This window comes from Equus caballus, chromosome 3 (genome assembly GCF_041296265.1).
Source record: "Equus caballus isolate H_3958 breed thoroughbred chromosome 3, TB-T2T, whole genome shotgun sequence".
In the NCBI taxonomy this organism is placed as follows: domain Eukaryota; kingdom Metazoa; phylum Chordata; class Mammalia; order Perissodactyla; family Equidae; genus Equus; species Equus caballus.
Window position 1 is genome coordinate 41,162,680 of NC_091686.1, and position 12,764 is coordinate 41,175,443.

General features: G+C 40.8%; 1 pseudogene; it reads right to left on the reverse strand.

The window, feature by feature from the left end:
* Positions 1–4,901: 4,901 nt before the first annotated feature.
* Positions 4,902–8,079, reverse strand: LOC100053550 (lon protease homolog 2, peroxisomal-like; annotated as a pseudogene).
* Between the last annotated feature and the right edge of the window lie 4,685 nt (positions 8,080–12,764).

Consider the following 12,764-nt stretch of genomic DNA (forward strand, 5'->3'; position numbering starts at 1 on the left):
GAATTAATATTGTTAAAATGTCAATATTATCAAAAGTTATCTATAGATTCATTGGAATCACTATCAAGTTTCTAATGGCGATTTTTACAGAAATAGAAATAATACTCCTAAAGTTGATATGGAATGACCAAAGACCCCAAGTAGCCAAAGAAATTCTGAGAAAGAAGACCAAAGCTGGGAGAATCTCAGTTCCAGATTTCAAGATATAGTACAAAGCTATAGTCACCAAAATATTATAATACTGGCATAAAAACAGACGAATAGAAGAGCATTGAGAGCCCAGAAATACACCCAAGCTTGTGTGGTCAACTAATATCTGACAAGGGAGCTAAGAATGCTCCATGGTGAAAAGACAGTCTCTTCAATCAATGGTGCTGGGATGATTGCATATTCACATTTAAAAGAATGGAACTGAGCTCATATCTTACACCACTTGCAAAAATTAACTTGAAATGGATTAGACTTAAATGTAGGACCTGAAACAATGAAATTCCTAGAAGAAAACTTAGGAATAAAGCTCCTTGACACGGATCTTGCAATAAACTTTTGTATATGGATTTTTTTTGACACATAAAGCACAGGAACAAAATAAAAAATAAATAAGTGGGACTACATCAAACAAAAAAGCTTTTGCATGGCAAAAGAAACCATCAACCAAGTGAAAAGATGACACTTGGAATTGGAAAAGATATTTGCAAACCATGTGTCTGATAAAGGATTAATATCCAAAACATAAAAACTCATACAACTCAGTGGCAACAAACAATGAAATTAAAAAGTGGGCAAGGGATCTGAATAAACATTTGTCCCAAGAAGATATATGAAAGGCCAACGTACATAAAAATATGCTGAACCTCACTTGTTATTAGGAAGATGCAAATGAAAATCACAATGAGATATTATCTCATGCCTGTTAGAATGACCACGGTCAAAAAGACAACAGTTAAGAGATATTGACCCGGAAGTGGAGAAATAGGAGTGCCTGTGCCCTCTTGGTGAGATTGTAAATTGGTGCAGCCACTGTGAAAAACAGTATGGAGGATTCTCAAAAAATTAAAAATAGAACTACATCATAATTCAGCAATTTCACTTTTGATAATATATCCAGAAGAATAAAAGCATAAACCCAAAGTTAAAATAATACTCCAAAGTAACCCCATTGTTAGCCTCCAATATGGTTCTTTTTGCTTATCATCACCTAGAACATCAATACAGATTACAAGATATCCTGCTAAACTGTGTGCCGCTTAGTTTCATGTTTGGAGATTTCTGATAAATGTTATGGCAATAAAATATTCTTTTATATTTTGATTTTAATACTCAACTTCAAGTTCATGTTCTTCGTTTAGGTTCATTAATGCTGCTCTGTTTGTGATTATCAATTTTATAGAACATTCCATTGCACGTTTTGGACTATTCCTTGTATTAAACTAAAAAGTCGAATCTGGTACACAAGGTATCAAGTCTTGAGGCAAATTATTCACCAAAATAGTTCTCTCCAATTTACACAAACTCCAGCAGTGTTAGAATTTTAATTGCTGCCGAAGTAATGTGTGGGCATACTTGAATCCCTCCTTGTTTGTTCACATTTGCATCACCTTGACCTCTAGTGAGCTTGACATGCTTTTAGAATTTGATCTTCCTCTTCTGTGAATTGCATGTTCACATCCATTTCTCTTTTCCTATTTATTTAGTTATTCATCTTTTCCTATTGAATTTTTTGGAGTTTTAAAAGGCTTGTTCTTTATACTAACCCTTTTTCCATCACATATGTTGTATATATTTTCTTCCGTTATGTCTTTTGTATTTTGACTTTGAATATGTTGTCTTAGTTGTTATTGCTGCTGATTGCAATAATTATGTTAATATGCACTTAAATATTGAGGGAAAACCTCCTCATCTTCAGCTCTCTGCCAGCACCATGAAGCCCATCATAAACATCACTCGGCCTACCTGGGACAGACACCATGACCTGAAAAAGAGATGGTGGTGGGGAGGGGGTGAGACAGGAAATGGAGTCCAATTGTGTTACTAAGCCCCGACTTCTGAACCAGTCTTCTCTGTAGGGATTTTAATTCAACTTGGTAGTTTGGGCTCATTCATGCCCCTCTTCTCACTGGTCACACTCTGGCATACTGCCTTGTGAGGTTCACTCTGGGGTGGAAGTTCCTTCTTTAGGTTTAGAATGACAGTTCTTCCATGCTGGGAAAAAATGAAGACTATTAAAGGAAAATGCCACAGATGAAATTATTTTTGTGGCAAAAAGAGGGGCGATCATGCATGCACGTGTGAATACCTGCTAATGTACTCCATTCACGTGTGGAGATTCTGCCCAAATCTGAGCCCTTTGGTTGAACTAAATGCTGTGGACTGGATATCTGTATCCCCTCAAATGAATATGTTGAAATCTTAGCTGCCAATATAATGCTATTGGGAGACACTAGGCGCTTTTGTAGATGATTATGTCATAAGGAGGCAACTCTTAAAAGGGATTAATGTTGTTGTAAATGAGATGCCAGAAAGCTCCCTTACCCCTTCCACCATGTGAGGACACAAGACTATGGTCATCGATGAACCCTCACCAGACATCAGATCTGCAGGACCTGATCTTGTAGTTTTAGCACCCAAAACCGTGAGAAGTAAATTTTTGTTATTTAAGCCACCCAGTCTGCGAATTCTTGTTATAGCAGCTGAATGGACTTACACCAAGGAAAGCATCCTTTGACAGGTTGGAAAAGATCACAGCCCCCAGTACAAGGTAGACGTGCAGACAGGGAAACTGTGGAATGCAGAAATTCTGCAATGTCAACAATTTGCTGCTTTGGGGCCTACTGTAGAAACAGTTCAGAGCTGGGAATGTCTGGGTCATAAGGAGAAGGTCTCTCTGATCGCTCACCAGGGGAAGCTGGTGATAACGGCCCCAAATATGCCGGGACACTAGACAAGTTCTTTCCTATGCTAAGGAAGGAGAACTCACCACAAACCTGGAAACTATTCAGTGTATACTCCAGCACAGCTCCAAATGCAAATCTTGTCTATGGTCTTGTTTCACTCTTCCTCAAAGCTTCTCTGAAGAACAAAAGATTCCCTCAAGTTTTGAGGGGAGGGTGAATGCAGGGTGGTAAGCATCTTATATAAGCTTCTCTCCCATAATCAACTTAAAAACTAGTCTCAGAAACACACCCAAACAGAGACAGTGGAGAAGGCAGACCCTAACCCCCCACACAGGCTCTCTGACCTCACGTAGCAGCTTAACATCTGATTGTCCTGGCCTCTCTCACATCACAGGACAAAGATAGTATGATAACAAGCAGGAGACACTGCTTCAAAGTCCATTCTGCAGACTACAACTCTGTCTTCCTTATAATCTGGCTATGAAATCAACTAAGGCATAATGGGAAGTGGGGGAGAAAGGTGATACATAGGTGGGGGGATTTTCCTGTTGTTGGATCTTTGCAAGCCAGCTGTTCCAGTCTGGTTCAAACTCGCTATAAGCACAGTATTCAGTCAGCAACCATAGCCACCTGCACAATCTTCTGGGCCACCCCTTGCCAGACCCCTTCCCTCCCATCCCCCAGGGACTTAGTGGAGGGCTCTCCCTTTTCCATACAAACGTGGCCCTCCTGGCTCAAGGAGTAATTGACTGTGCCCCTCTTCCATGAAAGAATGAATTGTATGCAGCAACTGCTCAGCCTTCTCTTGAAGGGTGTAAAAACACCACAGAGGACAAGTGAAGGAAACAGAGGAAGCTGTGAACTGTATGTGACTCCTTATGACAGGCCTGCTTCCCCTTGGCTGGCGAACTCTCCTATATGTGCTCCATTTAAAAATGATGTGATATTAAACATGGCAAATCACAGAGAATCAATGTGAAAACTAATGCCAACAGGTAAAACATCCAATGACGTAGCAGGATGTCAAACTAACGTGCAAAAGTCAGTAGCTTTCATGTAGCAAACAGTAACCACAGCACATAATAGATGAGTAGACTTGATTTACAATAGAAATAAGGAAAGATAAACTAAAAAAGGTTACCAAGAAATGACCTGGACCTCTATGCAGAAAAGTACAAAATAACCTATAAATGCATAACAAACACAGAGACAAGATGGTCCTCTCTGCTAAGTTCAACCATAAAACCTGGACAATCATAAAAGAAGAAATTTAGTGAGAACTCTGAAAGGTGGTAAGAAGAAGGCAAACTGACTTGGGACTTCAGGACTGGAGGAACAACACAGTGACAGGGTGTCTTATCCCCCAACTTTAGAAGGAGACCCAGATTCAGTAATCTCAGATCCTGATCTGCCAACAGAACTCAGCCCAGGTAGGCTTGTCCTCCTCCAGATGCAATGAGTCTTAGGAATTGTTCCAAATTAGCACAGCAACACTCCCAAGGGGGTCTTTGGAAAGTGTCACTAACAAAGGAAACAAAGAGAAGATTCTCCTTCCCTGTCACCCATGAGACTTTCCTCCTTCCCCTGGAGGTACCAAGCCTGCTGGACAGCAGCAAGAGGGACTTTGCCCACTGGAGGGGACAAAATGACTTCCTCCTAGGTTTTTAGGTTCTGTGGCTGCTCTGAAGATTAAGTTTGTGTGAGACAAATTAACAAAAGAAAATAAATTGATTACACAGTAATTTAACTATGGCTTGAATTTCATAAAATATAAGACTCAAGAAGGTAGCCAGATGATTCAGATTTTTTTCAATTTTTACCAATTTATTAAATTAATGTTTCTCTAATAAACACTAACTGCCACTTGAGTGAGGTTCATAATCATTCTTGTGATTGTGTTCACAAATTAGAGACAGTTTACTTACCCCTACTGCTGTGAATAAAATCAATTTTGTCAGTGCTGTTGGCACGTCATAACTGAAAATTCTGTAAAGTTGAGATTTGGGCCTACAAAACACTATTTAAGAGAGCAGGTAGGTCTTGACAGTAAAGACAGCATCAAAAGCTTCATCCAGGCAGTTTGCTGTGACAAAACTTCAATGCTATCGTATGTCACCTGGGATTTCTTCAAGGTCTTTTTCATTCCTCTGAGAAATGATGATTCACTTCTATCCTGCTCTGTGTGCTGCCAGCACTTTTTCCTTAATTCACTGGAAGATCAAGACCCCTCTGAAATTTCTCCAGTCATAACTACATTTGAATGTAAAAGCAGCCCACTAAAAGGTGAGGCAAGACAAGTCACTGTGATAACTCCAGCATGGGGTCTATCTTTTGTGACAGCTCCAGCTGGAAAATGCACATGGATGTCTGTGTTGTTAAGATAAAAACTTCCAGAAGCACAGGGCAGATGGTATTTCTTGGCATTGCTGCAGAGCCTACTAATAGCAAGATGGGCAGACTCTTCTCATGATATCCCCTAGCTGAGCAGTTAGAGTTAAATGACCTTCACCATCCATTCAACTTGCCTCCACAAATATGACTTCTCCACCTAAGGGAGTCCAAGCCAAACTTATTGCCATTCCTGGTTGACTCAAATGCCCATTTTATATATCTGGAGCCCAAAGATGTCTTTTGGAGCATAGAAATCAATCAAAATTGGCGTTTCAGGTGGTAGGGCCAAGTAACTGCTGTCATTGATAGATTCAGATTTTGCATCTTCTAAGATGTTTTCTCTGTAAATTTCTTTCTCATTCACATCAAAATGGTCCAACTTGACTTCCTTATATTGTTCTTTTCCCACCTTCACAGCAACAGCTGGGCAAATGGCCCCAAACCAGCTATCCAGAGAATGACCCCCTGCCTCTCTGGTACACCTGGTGAAGATATGAAGAGGAGTAACCTGAGAGATCTGAATCTGCTGAGGACTCAGCCCATGTTGTTCCAGTTGCTTTGGGATCAATTGCTTGCTGGCAATCTATCTTCTCTTGTGTATACCCTGGCACCTGAATGTCCTCATCTGTCCAAGAGGACAGGTGGAGTAGTAGCAGTCGTATTGGCGATAGTTATTAAAATAACTTGGGAGAGGTTAAAGCCCACATTTAGAGAATGATTTGTGAAGCTGTGGTTTTGTTCATGATCCAATACCTCAAGCAGAGCTGCTGCAGGATCACTTGGACACAATTTTTTCTAATTTGTCAACCTCATCTAATAGAAACACCAGATTGTTAACCTCAATGGTCTTCAAGTCATTGATTGTATGACCAGGTATACTGCCAACATAGGTGTGCCTGTGTCCTCAAATGTCAGACTATTCACATTCTCATCCAAATACAATCTTGTGGAAATTTCGATCTAGAGTCTTGGCCACAGACTTTCCCACATTGTTTTGCCAACTCTAGGAGGGTCAGCAAAGCACAGAATGGGCTCTTCAGATTGGTTTTCAGCTGTTTGACAGCCTAATATTCCAAAATTCTGTCCTTCAATTTTTCAAGGCAAAATGTTTGTTATTCAGAAGAATTTAGGCTTCTTGAATGTCTGGATGGTCAGTTGTACTTTTGTTCCAGAAAGTTCCACCATAAATTCTAAATAATTTCTAATCTGAACATATTCTGGCATTGCTTGCAGCATCTTTTTAGTCTTTTTCTCTTTTTGACACAGACCTAATGGGTTTCTTCTGACATATTGGATGCTCACTTTTTTTTTTTTTTTAAAGATTTTATTTTTTCCTTTTTCTCCCCAAAGCCCCCCAGTACATAGTTGTGTATTCTTCGTTGTGGGTTCTTCTAGTTGTGGCATGTGGGACGCTGCCTCAGCGTGGTCTGATGAGCAGTGCCATGTCCGCGACCAGGATTTGAACTAACGAAACACTGGGCCACCTGCAGCGGAGCGCACGAACTTAACCACTCGGCCACGGGGCCAGCCCCTGGATGCTCACTTTTTTTCTAGCATGACAATATCATAATTATCTTCTTCCTCATGTTCGTCTTTTAAAGTACCTAGGATGCGGGCCAGCCCTGTGGTGTAGCAGTTAAGTGCCCACGTTCCGCTTCAGCAGCACAGGGTTTGCAGGTTCGGATCCCGGCATCGCTTGGCAAGCCGTGTTGTGGTAGGCATCCCACATATAAAGTGGAGGACGATGGGCACGAAGGTTGGCTCAGGGCCAGTCTTCCTCAGCAAAAAGAGGACGATTGGTAGCAGATGTTAGCTCATGTCTAATCTTCCTCAAAAAATAAAAAAAATAAATAAAGTACCTAGGATGTGTGAAATCATATTGAGGCATATTCATATAATGCATTTATTATCATCCTTCTCGCTTTTTCTGTTTTATTATTATTATTATATTTTTAGGAAGATTAGCCCTCATTAACATCTGCCACCAATCCTCCTCTTTTCGCTGAGGATGACTGGCCTTGTGCTAACATCCATGCCCATCTTCCTCTACTTTATATGTGGGACTCCTGCCACAGCATGGCTTGATGAGTGGTGCGTAGCTCTGCACCCAGGATCTGAACTGGTGAACCTTGGGCCACTGAAGGAGAACATGCAAACCTAACCACTGTGCCACCAGGCTGGCCCCAAGTTTTCTGTTTTTTTAAAGCAATTTCAATTCTTGCTTTTGTTTCACCAGCAGTGGTATCATCATCTTGGACAGTTCCTCCAGAGTCACAGTATCTAGAATTTGGAGCATTTTTGTTGCTTGTTTGGATAAGTGATGTCAGAATGTCTAGTAAATCTTCCCTAGGAGAACTGTCTAAAAGACATCTCAATTTACCAACTGCTGGGACATGTATATTCAACATTTCAATCAATAGTAGTTCATTTTTGTAGAACTCTTCTGATAATTCTCCTAGCTTCTCTTTAGTTTTACAGGTGTTGAAAAATTCCTCAAGGCAGCCCAACAGTTCCACTTTAACGACAGGATATGACTTATCTTTTAAATCCCTACCATCTGCAAACAGCACAGGCGTGTGGTCAACAAAAGTGAGTGGGAATTGGGCTGGGTACTGCCCACAATCTGAATCATCAGTGCAGATGCCCCAATCCTGTGCAATGGTGGCAGATCCTGAGTATTGCTGGCCAGGTAGGTCATGCTGGGGATGAGACTTAGGATGGTGCTCTGCAGCCCTTGAGCAGGCAGCTCCACACCAGCTGCCAGTTGCAAGTCCAGTCCACACTGGGTGCACATGGGGGAGCTTGGAAGCAGGAAGCCATCTGGGTGAACAGCAGCAGGAAGTGGCTGAAGAAAAATTATGGGAAGATGAGGGGAGAAAATGTATAATAAATAAAACTTGCCTTGTTGTGCAGAAAAATCTCTCAGTTAAAAAAATTCTCTAGGGGTTGGCCTGGTGGTTCACTGGTTAAGTGTGCACGTTCCACTTCGGTGGCATGGGGTTCCCCAGTTCTGATCCCAGGTGCAGACAGGGCACTACTTGGCATGCCATGCTGTGGCAGGTGTCCCACATATAAAGCAGAGGAAGATGGGCGTGGATGCTAGCTCAGGGCCAGTCTTCCTCAACAAAAAGAGGAGGATTGGCAGCAGTTAGCTCAGGGCTAATCTTCCTCAAAAAAAAAAAAATTCTCTAGGGGCTGGCCTGGTGGCACACGGGTTAAATTCACACATTCTTCTTTGATGGCCTGGGGTTCACCAGTTCAGATCCCAGGTGCGGACCTACACAACACTTATCGAGCCATGCTGTGGCAGGCATCCCACGTATAAAGTAGAGGAGGATGAGCATGGATGTTAGCTCAGGGCCAATCTTTTTAAGCAAAAAGAGGAAGGTTGGTGGGGAATGTTAGCTCAGGCCTAATCTTCCTCAAAAAAAAAAGTCTCTAAGAGTCATTCTCTTTCTGGTGCAGATGCTTTTACTAATGGAAATTTCCTTTATAAACATAAATTTCCTTTCCAAAGAGGAAGTCTATCCTTCATTTAAAGCAGTCAAGGTGGAAATCAAGAGTTTTTCCTGCATCTGCTGGCTCTCAATTGCTTTTGGCTCAAAATAATTTGTATGTTAAAGTACCATACTTTGGGGATCTTCAGCATTCCTTCAAGAAGAACCAGCTTGTTCTTGGAAGTCTCTGTCTCCTCCCCAACCCAGATGCACTCAAGATGTTAGGGGCCAACAGCAAACAGGGTTCTGCCTCAAAAAGTTTTGGGGAAGCCTCTTCACCCTCAAAGGCCTGAGACACACTAGAGGGATAGATCACTGCAGGTTCTTCAGCCATTGAAAATAATATAAACAGCTCCATTCTCATAAATTTAACAACTTGAAAACAAGGAACAATTTACCAAAAATTTCAAACTAACAAAACTCAACCAAGATGATGGTATTTTCCTTGATCGGGTGCTGCTAGCCAAGCTTTTTGCCACAAAACTCAAGACTTGGATTCATGCAACACACCGGAAGAAAGCACAAACCCTGGGGGGAACTGTACATCATTTGGTGACTTAAAAATAAAGATTTCTCCAAATGGAAGCAGACAGTATCTGATGCGAAGGTTTCCAAGGTGTCTGGACCAGGTCTCTTGGAAGTTTGTCTGCCAAACCTTTAAGGATGACATGACACTTCAGATCATCTCCAATGCCTATGATCTTGATAACATGCAAACTTCAGGTAAAAAGTGCCAGAGTTCTCCCTCCTCTCACTCCGTGTTCCTCAAATGTGGCCACAATAGGTTTCCAATCTGTGTGTTTTTCCTCCAACCTGGGACATGACTCCCAGAGAAGGTCCTTCCTGGCATCGAGGGACGAGAGGTTACTGAAAGTGGAAAAATCTGACTGCAGATCAACAGTGCTTTCAGAGAAAGATCGCAATCAAAATGGGGACATGTGAAAGTTAATAAACGGAAACGTAGTTGAAATAGTGTTGGAAGGCTAATAGAGGGAGTTCTCATGCCCTATGTCAAAATCGCAGTGAAACAGGAAGAATAAAGACTTTCTCTTCCTGACCAGTCAGAAACTAAGCCAAGGAGAGACTGTCACAACTCTGCCGATGAAAAGCCACTGCCCTCAAGACTGTGTCCAATAGCCCCCACAGTTTTCCCCACTCTGAGATAAAAGAGCTTCTCCTCTCTTCCTTGCTGGGTGCTCCTGCATGGCTTGCCATGGTTGCTCACTCCAAATGGCTATTCTTGCCTAATCCCAGATAAACCAATTTTTGCCAGAGAAATAACTGGCTGTCTATTTGTTTAAGGGCAAGACTTCTTAATAAGCAAGAGATGTAGAGAAAACATTTGATAAAATCCAACTCCTGTTTGTCATAAAATTTTCTAGCAAGTTTGAAATAGATGGAAACTACTTTCACTTGTTGAAGGTCATCTACAGAAAATGCACAGTTGACATCATGCTTAACAGGGAAAGACTAAATGATTCTCCCCATAATAAGGAACAGGGAAAGCAATACCACTTTCACTATTCTTATTCAACAAAATACTGAAGCTTCTGGCAATAACAGAAGTAAAGGAAATAAAAGCCATAGAGTTTAGAAAGGAAAAAATATAACCATTCCTAGTTTCATTGTTGTCTGTGTAAAAAAACTCTGGGAGTCTACAAAAAAAAAAAAATCAGAACTAATACATGAGTACAAAAAGTTCACCAAGTACAAGATCAACACACAAAAGACAATTTTATTTCTACAACTAATGATGAACCTTCAGATGATAAACTTGAAAATGCTGTATTATTTAAAACCACTCCGAAGAACATGAAATATTCAGGCACATATTCAAGAACATGTGTACAGGATCTGATGCTGAAAATTATAAAATACCGATTACGGTAATTAAGGAAGATGCAAATAAATTGAGAGACTTACTATTGTCAAAGACGAATGCAGCAGAAATTACTTAAAGTGGTGAAAGCAGATTTTATTCAGTAACGGCTCACAGAAGCTGAGCTGCGCTCAGATTTGTACGGAGGTGAATTTAGAATTTTAAAGAGGGAATGAAGGAGCAGGGTTCAGGGGCTCAGTAGAGTCAAAGGAGTGAAAAAGTACACAGGTTGGTCAGTGTAACTGTGATTAGACCCACTGTGTTTGTTACTTTGCAGTTATCAAAGTTAGGATTCTATCCTCACTCAGAAGTTGAGAGAAAGAGTCTCTATCTGTCTTAATGATCGTATTTCAAAGGAGTGGCTCTTGGGTCCTTTAGAGAATTGTGGGAGATACATATCGACAGTTGTAACCCCTCTTTAGTAAATACTCTAAGAAGGGGGATCAGAGGCCTATAATTGGGTGTTGACTAAAATAAATAGAAAATTTTTCTGTCAGCTTTGAGCTCTCAGGAAGGCATTTTAATGGTGGGCTGGAGTTATTCCGGTTACACAGCCTTATGCTGCTAGAAGCCACGCCAGTTTGGTTGAGTCTCCTCCTGGTGTGGGCGTTTGGAAGGAGTTGTTATGTGCTGAGAATTCTGCAGTCCTCACCATGTTACTGGATAGAATAATGAGTACAGGTCTCAATTATCCCCAAATTGATCTAAAGGTCTAATCTTATTCTAATAAAAATTCCACCACAGTTTGTAGACAGAGACACCTTTTTCTAAAATTTATATAGAAAGGCACATAGCTGAGAGTAGCTAAAACAATCATGACAGGAATAATAATGAGGCAGTAAACACTTTAACAATATTTAGTATTGCCTTGTAGATAGTGTAATCACTTCATCATCATTTTCATTGTAGGACAGCTACATAAATCAATGGAATAGAGTAGAGAATCCAGAAATGGGCCACAGAGTTATACCTTAGTGATCTCTGACACCAAGAGTGAACCTTAATGTAAATTATGGACTTTGAGTGGTAATGGTGTGCCTATGTATGTTCATCAATTGTGAAAAGTATACTACTCTGATGAGGGGTATTGACAACAGAAAGGTTATGCATATGTGGGGGCAGGGACTACATGAGAACACTGTATATTTCATTAAATTTTGCTGTAACCGTAAAACTGCTCTAAAAAATAACATCCATTTAGTTTTTAACAGGCAATACAAGAATACCTTGTGGTGATAAAACTAGTCATTATTTTAGCTGTGATGGATACACAAACTTGCACATCTGATAAAATTGTACAGAACTAAATACACAGGAGCAAATTAGTACAAGTAAAACTGGAGAAATCTGAATAAGATAGTGGATTGTATCAATGCCAACAAGCCGGCTGTGGTATCATCCTATAGTTTTGCAGAATGTTATCATTGTAAGGAACTGGGTAAACTTTTGGAGTTATTCCTTACAACAGTGTGGAATCTACAATGATCTCACTATAAATTTCAATTAAAAATAGTTGGCAAATGGAAAGTCAGTCTATGTTCTAAGTTAGGAAGTTTCATTAAATGGTCAGTCCCATTACTTTATAAATTGAATATAATGCCAATAAAAATTTTAACGAGCTTTTCTCTTGAGTTAGATAAATGATCCTACATGGAAAAAATAAACGCATAAGCTAAGCTAGGAAAATATGGACCAGGAAGAACTATGAGGGAGGAACTACTCTATCACACATTAAAAATATTGCAGAGACTGTAATGCAACAGGAGAGTATTGTTGCATGTACAAGAAGAGGAGAGAAGGGAAAGGGAGGGGAGAGGGTGGCAGAGGTCAGGGGAGTGGGGGAGGGGTGGCCTGATTGGAAGTTGTTGACATGGGGAAGCTGGAGGTCACTAAGTAGAAGGCAGGCATCCTATGCGATGGTTTAGGGAGCATATGTGGCTTTCTCTGGCGGTCCTGTGTTGAAAGCAGAACGAGAGTTTTGGAAACTGGCAGTTACTGACCAAGTGCTGACTGTTCTGTGCTGAATGCTGCAGGGGCTGTGACTTGGCTTCTTGGGATGTTTGCTCCCCACGTTGGGGGTCAGAGTTATACTGTCATATGTGA